Raw genomic sequence first — 11066 nt, 5'->3', positions numbered from 1 at the left:
CCCCCCTGCTGAATGGCATTCATCAACACTTCCTGAGTGACCCTGAGCTTTCAAGAAAGTCCTCTTCCACTCCATGGATGGGATTCTCATAATTACAGAAATGGCAATGATGGCATGCTCAACCACAACTAACAAAACTATCAAAATTAAAAGGTAGGATATAGCCAGAACTAACATGTCTCTTACAAAACCCTGGCTTTCCTAAAAGCAAGCTCTTAGAAAATTGCATTCTATTATTCCAGCCACTGAAGGCTCATGTTACCTCTAAACAAACTCAGACAGGCACTGTCATCTGTCAGTCACTTTTACAGCACCATAACACTCTGAAAAGTTGGGAGCTATTTAAACACGTTTAACAGAATTTTTCCAAGTCAGTTCTCAGAATATGTGTTTGGTGTTCATTGCCCCTCAAGCGGAATGAGATGAGGCCCCCAAAAAGGCATTAAGAGAAATTTCACAAAGGAAATTAAAACACAGTTCCTATCAAGTAACCTCACATAAGCCATCAGTGCTTTTTACATCGGCACTTGAGACTATGTGACACTTGGAAGAATTAAAATGCTAGCTGTGGCTATAGATTTTTTTTTTCCAAACTACAGTTCAGTTCTGTGGTCCAGAGTGTAAATCTTTTGGGAAGTATCCAAGGCCTTAAGATCTAAGAAACTCTTTCTGGAAACTAAATATAACAGCAGTGCCAATTTAGCTGACAGATGTGGTTATCTCAGTGACGAAGTGTGCTAGAGTCTCATAATCCCCCCTTCTCCAAAAAATCCCCTGCTATTGCTTTATTCATCTCCCAAAAAATATCTTGGAATATGAACTTAAGACAAATGGCTCATTTAATATCATTTTATAAATCTTTTTTTTAATGCATCATGATCCATAGACTGTTCTTTTCACCAAGACATAACCCACTGTCAAGTCTGACTAATAACAGTTTATAGACCAGCAGTGAACATAAACCGTCTCAGTGACACGAATACAAACTCGGCAGCTCAGTTTACTGCAGCTTAGAATGGATTAATTTCCCATGTCAGACTCCAGACTCATGCCAAGAAGACTAACCCAGTCTTCATGATTTTCTGTTCCTAGCTATAGTCAAACTCAGTCAATATGGAAATATCTAGAAATAGACCCAGCTTTTGCAAAGTGTGGATCTCAACTTCCCCAAAGCTTGAGATTCTGCTTAAGCCTAGCTCTAGTATTAACCAGCCCCTTTTAAAGAATTCAGGAGAGATGATATTCTGTTCCTGGTAGGTTTTTAGACCATCTTCATTACCATAGTATTTGGGCTTCTTCCAGAAATACATTAAGTAACATGACTAAATTTTAGGGGTGTTGGTTGTAGCCATGTTGATCTAAGACTATAGGCAGACAAGGTTCTTTGGGTAAATCCGATATTTTTTATTAGACCAAGTAAAATAGTTGGAGAAATTCTTCTTTGTACCTGAAAGTGTGCAAAGAAGAATGTTTAGAACTATTTTAGTTGGTCTAATAAAAAATATCAGATTTACCCAGAGAACCATGTCTGCCTATGACTAAATGTTGCCATTCATGTTCCATTTTTTTCTCTCATTCTTTCCACCTGAGGAAAAATTATGTATGCAGCAGAGTAGTGTCATTCAGTCTTTTATTATTCCTTATACTCTTCTCTGTGCTTGTAACAAGAGAAGCAAGTCAAGGAAGCTCCTTTTACAGGTAGGGCAGAACGTGATGAAGGTCCTCAGATCTTGCAGCTCCCCAGCTCCCAAGAAAGTTCTCTCTCTAGCACAGGGGAGCTTCACCTTATAGTAGAAAGTTCCAAGGTGGCTGAGAAATAGAGTTTTTTACTCTGGCATTCATTCTGGAGATTTAGCCTGTAATATAGATATGCTGAGGCCAGGTCTTTGAGCACCTTGAAAATAAAGATCAAGACCCTGAATATGATGTGGTATTACAGTACATTGGAAACCAGTGTAGAGTGAAGGACAGTTTTGATGTGTAGCTGCAGTATTCTGTACTAGTTGATTTGTCTGAACTTAGAAATTCAAAGGTTGAGTGAAACAGAGGGAAAAAGAGTTGGAGCAGAAATAGATAGGAGATGACATGAGGTGATAGCCATTGATGTAGGAGGGATTGTACAAGTAGATGGGGAAAAGTATTCCTCAAGGTCTAGCAGCTGCATTTCTGAGCTGAAAATGATGAGTTTATAAGCTGGGATTTAAACCCTGAGGAAAATTTGTAAAAAAATCCTGTCTCTCTTTGTCTCTGAGGGTTCTTTCAGGCACACTTGAATAACATGTTTATAACGTGTTGGTGAATATGTTTTATAACTAATGTAGACAACATAAATTGTGTTGTAACATGTGACAAGGTAGCATCTTGGACCCTGAAGGGCCGGCATCACTGGGCTGTAGACGGAGCACCGCCTACTTTAGCTCAGGCAGAAGGAGTAACTGTCATGATAGAGAGAAAAGGAAGCAAGGTGTTACTCTTAGAAGATCTTCAGTTTGCCTCTCTCTGCTCTCACATAGCTTAATCCACAGAATTGAAATTTGCTTTGCTTAAAACTCATTTTATACTGCAATTTTCATCCTGGCCCAATGTGCAGCTCCCAAGATAAATTCCATATATAATTGGCCCCAATGTGTGGGTTGAATTTCTGATATGCTAGAACTGTTTCATCTAAGAAGCTGCATAAGAGCTTTATTGCTTTAATTTTAACTGATCTATTGACTGCCAGAAAATCTCTCAGTCACTTTTGTGAAAACAGCAGTCAGCTTGTGGTAATGCTTACAGAGGGAAAGCAAACATGAATGACAGCTCCCTAACTAATGTGGCATTGGAATTGGGTTTGGTGGTTGTAATTGTGCCTGGAACCATTTTTTAATCTTTTGTTTAAAGCTAGGGTAGAGATATGTATGCTGGTGTCACAGGACTTGCAGCTAGGACCATATGGTAAAGCTATGAGCTGTATCAAGGGATGCTGATAGACATGGTGTTGTACCTGGGATGTTTGTGCAGCAAAAATGCTAGGCAGCTGAGAGCAGTAAAGACAGACAGTTTCCCTTTACAAAAATAAAGATGAAAAAAGGAATCTGAAAAGGAATGTACTATATTCTGTGTTCAGTAGCTTTTTATGGAAACTGTCACCATACTCATTCTACAATGGCTTGATATAACTTATTCTGCACTGTAGGTTCTAGTACTTTACTAAAATTTACTTTAGCTGTTGTTAAACATAGAGGTGTTTTACATTATTGTCTTGAGAAAAAAACTGATTACACTTAGTGATGATTTGTTTATTAATTATTTTAAGACTTATAATCAAATATTAGAGAAAGATCCTCATTGTTAAGGGATATATTTTAATCATTAGGAGTTCATGTTTTCTTGGTAACTAGAGAGTAAGTGTACACCACGTGTAGGGTCCAATTCAATAGCAGCTAGGGATGACACAAGATCTTATATATATGTCAAAGCAACTTTTGAACAGAGGACTATTGTTGGGTTCCAGGTCAACGATGCCCACAAAGCAACTGTCTTAAGTCCAAACAGGGAATAGCTCTGGGTTTCTGTCGTCTTATTTACACACTTGCAAAAAGGTTGATTGCATTGAGGACTGTATTGTCTGCTATAAAGCTTCAATATCAAGAAAGTTAAACTGATCCAGATCCAGCCTCCATTTGAAAAAGGTCTCCAGTTGTCTCAAGCAATCAGATTCTTTCAGGGAATCCAGTTGCTGATGTTCTCCAGAAATGTGAATTCTAACCACTGATTAAATCTTGGTCAGGGTGTCCTGGCAACCAAAGCGAGTGCTCAATATGCTTTTGACAAATTATCCCTAGCAGTTCTGATCCAGCTTGAGAGCTCTGTAGCAATTACATTTGCTCATGGAAAAACTCATAATGGGGGGCCACTTTTTGATAAACACAAATGGCAGTGAATGCCTACTCTCTGTTGCTTTTCAGTGAAATTTAGGCATCTAACTGCTGTTTGTACCTTTTGAAAACCTTCCTTGAAAATGTGCAAGTTATTTGCATTCTTCTGCGTTGACAATATTCCTGTTAAATCCTCTTCTTACCAGCAAAATTCCTGTTTGGAACAATCCATCACCTTCTTCTGATCTGTATCCAGAAATAGAATTACAGACTGGAAAAAATCAATCAATCCAGGATTGCCAGTATGTATTGCAAATAAAGGAAACTGGCCAGTTGGAGAGTTTATTCATTCAAACCACAGTAACTTGAACTGGGTTTTTCTTTTGAACTGAAATTGGTTGTTCTGACCCAGTAAAAAAAAAAAGGTATAAAGCCCATTACTGGGTAGTGTTGGAAATCCTTACTTCCTATGAATTTTAATTCAACTAGTATTAAATCAGTAAAAGTTGTATCAAGCTTGGCCAACTTCTAAGTGATTCGAGGCCACACACAACGTGGGCCACACCCACAAGGGCTGCACTAGTGCAGGACACAGGCCTATGGGTTGAATCCCATCCCTTGCTGCACTGCATGCACAGGTGGCACCTCCTGCTGGAACCTGCATACGGATGCCCTCCCCACCCCACTGCACTGCATGCACAGGTAGCACTCCCCTGTACTGTGCGTGGGTGGCCCTCACCTCATTTCCTTCACTGCATTGCACCCATTGACTCCCCCTGCACTATGGACTGCGTCATCCCACCCCTCGGGATAGGAGGAGGTAGCAAAAGCTGAGGGAGGAAGGAGGAACCTAGAAACTCCAGCTATAGCAGCAGCCAGAGCAATAGGGGGTAGTGGCCAGGTAGGGCCTCAAGGGCAACACATTAACCCCTCCTAGGCTGTATGTAGACCATGGGCCACTAGCTGGACAGTCCTGTTGTAGGTGATCAGTATCTTTTATGATTAGATCCTATCTGTGATCAGGTGCTATTAGAGGATTTAATATTCAGGTTTTTGAAAAGATCTTCCAGACTGGAATAAAAACAACCTTTCTCTCAAGGAGAGAGAATACCAGGATTCTGTGAGCTTGAGACCTTGCTTTGTCTTTTGAAAATTTCTGAAGTGCTTCTGGAGAATGAGCATAAGGGATCTAGTGCCACTGACAGGAGAAAAATGCCATTTTTTCTCCTTCTGTAATTTGGCTTTATACATCCTAGTTAAGAATACACAGAGTCTTAAGGAAACTGTTATCTGCTAATTGTTGGCCAGATCCTAGAATGGGCAAATGTATAATGAGGATATGGACCTTAAGCCATATTCTACTTTAATTTCACAAAGGAAAAATGCCATCAGTACAACATCTCTCCTCAACCATTGTACTTAATCTGACTTTTTAAAGTCATACAGTAAGTCTGGATAATTCTTTTCCTGATAACTCCATCCATCTCCCCTTGTGCTGATCAATTAGTAGAACCTACTATGTTTCACCTGTGACCACTGTGAGCAATTTCGGTGTGACTGCAGCTAAGGCTCAAACTGGGACTCTTAAGGCTCAGAGGCATTGAGAAGTTTTATTTTCCAGACCATCTGAAAGGGTAAATACTCCTAGCTAATGTAGTAATAGCTCTGCTAAGTGTTTTTCAGCTTTGAATAATTTCTCAGCAATTATTAATTTTAAGGAATATCTGAAATAGGTGAAAAATCTTAAAATGGGTCAAGGAGGAACCTACTTTTAATTACTAATGGTAGCAGTTGGAGATGAAGCATGTCCACATGAAGCTACCAGTCAGTTCTCATTGTCATCCTCATTGTACTCATATGCCCTTCTTGACAGATGGGAAAATTAGGGTTTTTTTTAATTTTTGAAATTAATATAGGACCCAGTTTAGAAGCCTCTGTGAAGAGTTCTAGTACTATACCATGAGTTAAATTGAAAATACTACTTTTCCAGTGGAAATCAGAGTACATCAAAGTTTGTCTTGAGGTCACTGGGTTTCTTTATAAATAATTAGTGATGTCTTCTAAGGAAATCAGGATCAGAGAATCAATTACAAGATTACTGAGACTAAGATTAACCCCCACTTGAAATGCTGATGGTAGTTGGCCCCAAATGAAATATGAACTGTCACAGAGCTTGAAGATTTTACAAAAGATAACCCTTTTGCTAGAAACAAATCAGGGATGAAGAAAAAGATCATGACAAGGATTTTTTTAGCCCATCTCATTGAAGTGTTTTGTTACAATTATAGTCTTTCTCCTCACCAAAGCTCTTGTTAATGCCACAATCTAAATTCTAGTCAGCCAGACAAAAGTGTTCTCTTATCTACTTGGTTGAACTGTAGATCACATGATCTGTTTTGTGGCACAGTCTCTCCATGCCTCTTCCAATATAACAGTTAGAGAAGGAACACTTTGAGTAAAGGCAAAACCATGCCAAATTCAGATCCAGTTTTTATAATGTCCCTTCAATTAACTACGTTATGCCCTCTAGTAGCTGGATGGGGTTTGGTGGCCAGCTGATTTTGAAATTGTGCTTAATCACATGCAGCCGACAAGAAGCTGTATGATCTGTTTATCAGTACATATAAGGCACAGAGCCTAATCCCAATGCCAATGAAATGAATTTCAAAACACCTAGTGATTTAAATTAAACCGGAAATAATTTGAATAACTGTTTTATCTAAATGCCAAATCAATACAAAATTATTTTGCTAGATGCCAAGAAGCTGTAGTCAAGTTTACACATGCACATCCCTAGATAGGATTAGTTGTAAATCCTAAATATGCACACTGCTTATTTCCAATGTGCTTTCTGGCACCTTTTGAAATTTAATAATTAGGTATGCATTAATTTAACCTTTTCCTTTGAATTTACTTCATGTAACCAAAGTGAGAAAACAAGTAAACTCTTCAGAACTTAACTTCTAAACTTTAAACCAAGTTGCTATTTCTATCTTTAAGCTGCTGCCATCTTCAAATGGAATCAGATCAATTAATGTTTTAACACTTTGAACTGTGAGTTGCTTTGTATACACTTCCTTATGTTTTACTCAGTGGGAAGGCTGCTGCTTCCCATTTAAGCAGTAATTAACTCTGCTCAATTAGCACAGCAAGTTTTTGATCATTGCATGTAATTAGTTCCAAGGCCTCAGCACTCTGAGCACTCCCTTATTGAATCAATATTATTTTATATACCTGGTGTGCAATAATTCAAACACAGGTAAACAATCAAGTGGCAATAGAGTTTAAGCTATATATATAATTTTGTTATCTCAGGTACCCTATTTTTGAGAAGTAATTTAGATTTAATTTTCACAAAGCATTACATGGTTACACACACACACACACACACACACACACACACACACACACACACACACACAATGTGGTGGGTGGGTATATACAGTTTTTCATACTTAACCATGTAAAAGTGATATGTCAGTGGGTATGGGCCCCGTAGCTCTTTCTCAAAGTTGGTGCCTGCTTCCTTATGCTCACCTGCCACGCCTTGATGTGATACAAATAAAGGGAAGCTAACTGTTGGAACAAAAAGGGAAACAGCGTTCTCTCAATGGGTAGTATGTCCTTTTCACAGGGCTCCACCACCCCTACACCCTGTCCTCATCACATCTGCCAGGCCAATACCATGGTTCTTGAGTATAGTCAAGTTTCTAGACTGGTAGCTCACTTGGTCACTGCTACTTATCACCCCTTCTCTGAATGTGGTAGTTGGGGTCCGCTCAATCCTTATGTATACCCCTTTTACTGGTGCACATGCTCCATGAGTCCAGCACCCATTATGGGGTCCTCACACCCTCAGTTGAGGGGTTCTCTTCCTCACTCAATTATTCCCTTGCGCAGGCCTCATGGATCCAGCCTCCATCCTTGTTGGCCTTTCTTTCGGTGGTGCCCTTCAGCCAGCTTGTGGGTTCCACCAACTGATGCCCCAGTGGGACTTCCCAGCTGCTCCCCACGCTTCATGACTTACCCATATTCCAGTCTTCGTGCCAGAGGGTGAAGTGGCCTGGTCTTTCCAACCGACACTTCCTCATTAGCTCTCACTCTGGGTGTCCAACGCTCATCTCAGCTGGAGCTCTGGTTTGTCACTCTCCCAGGCTCTTTCTCTGTGCCTCTGCACAGAACCAGACTGATCTCCCCCAGGAGACTGTGCTTTCCCCCCTCTTGGAATCTTGGGCCTCGACCCTCTCAGTGTTGAGCCTGCTGGGCCTCTCAGGGGCCAATCATATTGAGCTTACCAGCAGTTGGGGATTTCCAGAAGCTGGGGCTCACTTGCACTTCTGGGTTCAGTCCTGGTTGGTGGCAGTGGAAACCCAGTATAACTCTTGGTTAGGTCAGGTGGTGACCCAGGCACACCCAGGGTCTTATTCATTATGGTTGGGGGCCGGCTGTCAGTTGTACCTGGATGAGACCACTGGCAGCAGCAAAACCCTGGTGCAGCTCCTGGGTAAGTGGAGTGGCAAACCTGGTTGTACTCATGGTCCCTCTTGTAACAGGGGCCGGGGAGTGGCTTACTGTTAGTGTATTTTCAACTTTTTGATTGTTCTTGCTTTGCTGACAGTTCACTGACTGGCATTTGGGATTTTAAGAAATAGTCTCCAACTCAGTTCATGATGCCATGACAGCTGTAGAATTTTAACTGGGTAAGTCATTTCTTCTGTTTGTGGATGGAGAGAGAGCATTATAGGAGTGCTGGTTTTTCAGCAGGTCTTGTTGTTACCGATAGATAGACTTCCTTATACTCTCAATCTCTCCAGCACTCTTTTTGTTTGAGGAAAGAAAGTGAAGATCTTTAGACTAGATAAGTCCAAGATAAGGACTTATCCAGGCCTGAGGAGTCCTGCTTCTTGTGGTTTCTCCTTTGATCGAACTTTGACAAGTCAATGGAGAGGCCACATCGTATTTCAAGAATCTAATGAGAAACAAAGCAGAGGTTTATTTCTCTTGGGTGCCTCCAGTTTTCATGTCATTTGCAAGTTGTGGGGTGTTTTCAAATTCCAGAACTCATACTATATTTATTTGAATCCTAGATGGGGGTTTCTGTCCCATTCAACATGAGGATAAAGAAACTTCATCTTGGGTTTGAGTATGAGCCAGGGTTAGGTGATTGTTGAGGCTCCAGCTCTGGCTCTAGCTTTGGGCCCCAGTTCCAGCCCCAACCCTAACCTGGAGGAGATTATGGAGTGCAGGGGGGAGCACTGGGGAGGCAGCAGAATGTGGGGAATGCACAGGCAGCAGGCAGGGGAATGCACGGGAGACCATGCAGTGTGCAGTCTCGGGGAGGGAGGGGAGACTGTTCAGTGGCAAGGGAGCTGCTGCAGCTCTGCCTCCTCCAGTTCTGGCTCTAGCTGGGGCTGTGGCCAGGACAGGAGCTGCTGCCATGGCTGCTGCTTCACTGGGGCTGTAGTTACAGTGTTCCCCATGCTCTGGGCTGGAGCTGCAGCATAGGTTAAGTGGTGGTGGGAGAATCAAATGGCCAGGTTTGGGGAGCCTCAGGCACTGTAGAGGGCAAGTGGCAGTGGGGAAAGGCAGCAGGGGGGGGCAAATGCTAGGGGGTGCAGTCACTGGGGGGAAAGTGGCATGGGGCTAAGTTTGGGGGGGGCAACAAGCATGCTCCCTGACCCCCTGCTGCTGCCTTCCTTGCTACTTTGCCCTCTGCTGCTGCCTTCTCCTCTGCAGCAGCTGGTGTGGGGGAGCATGAATTTAAGATGAACCTCCAATAATTTGATTCCATACATGGAAAATGATAACAACTTTATAATTTTCTACACATAGAATCTATTGGGGATCATCTTAAATTGAAGTAGTTTTGGGTTTGGGTAAATATGGTAATATATATTCTGGAAATATCTTTTATTGGACCAACTATATAGCTGGGAAAGATGTTAGACATACTTTCAGAGATTAAATAGATTTCTTAGTTTTCTGCTTTCTGAGAAAAAACATGCACATGTGCAAATACTCCCTCCTTCCATGGGTATACCGCTGCCTGGGAAGTATTTTAATAGGGAACCTTAAAATATTGGTGTAAACATCCCTTATCTGAGATAGCTAAAAGATTGCATGTTGGAGAAGATGTAGTGCAACATAGGGTGGCCATTAAAATAATACTTCTGAAAGGAGTGTTTTCAGATTATTCTTAAAAGGAGGAAAGATGGGCTGAAGCAGATGTTTAGGGGAAGCAAGTTCCATGTGCTGGAAGCAGCCACAGCTTTTACCTGCCAGCAACAAACCATGGTGGGATTGCCTTAAATGACAAATGGTGTCACAGTGCAGGACAAATGGTGTCACAGATATCTGTCCAGGAAGAACTCTTTCAGTGTCCCCCACTTACAATCTCTAGTCAGTGGGAAGAAGAAATCAAAGAAGAAGAGGCTGACAGCATACTGGGCTGTAGGAGTGTTGCCATCAGATAGGGCGAAGTGATTATTCCCCTCTGTTTGGTGCTAGCGAGGTCATATCTGGAGAACTGTGTCCTGTTTTGGGCTCCCCCCAATACCAAAAGGATGTGCACAAATGAGAGAATACAAAAGAGAGCAATGAAAATGGTAAGGGGGCACATGATTTCTGAGGAGAGGCTGGGGGAACTGGGCTAATTTATTCTGTAGAAAAGAAGACTCAGGGGGTATTTAATAGCAGGCTTCAACTACCTGAAGGGGGTTTGAAAGAGGATGCAGCTAGACTGTTCTCAGTGGTGGCAGATGACAGAACAAGGAACAATGGTCTTAAGTTGCAGCAAAGGAAGTTTTTCCTGATATCTACTTTCTCAGGAGGATAGTGAAGCACTGGAACAGGATACCCAGAGAGGTGGTGGAATCTCCATCCATGGAGGTTTTTAAGACCCAGGCAGACAAAGCCCTGGCTGGGATGATCTACAGGTTTCCCTCGCCAACCATGGGGGTTAGGTTCCTGAATGTTCCCATGGTTGGCAAAACTGTCAGGATTAGGGGAGCAGGGGCTGTGGGTGGGGGGTAAGGGGCACCAGCAAGGCTGTGGCAGGGGTGGGGACCAGGAGGGCTGTGGTGGGTATTTTCAGACTGTACCCCCTTCTCTGAAGTGTGGGTACTCAAAATCATAGTTGGCAAAACCGTGGTTGCCAAGGGACACCTGTAGTTGGGGATGGCCCTGCTTTGATTAGACGACCTCCTG

Source organism: Alligator sinensis, unplaced genomic scaffold (genome assembly GCF_000455745.1).
Source record: "Alligator sinensis unplaced genomic scaffold, ASM45574v1 scaffold659_1, whole genome shotgun sequence".
NCBI lineage: Eukaryota > Metazoa > Chordata > Crocodylia > Alligatoridae > Alligator > Alligator sinensis.
The sequence above is the reverse complement of the archived record's forward strand: the minus strand, read 5'-3'. Positions refer to the sequence as shown.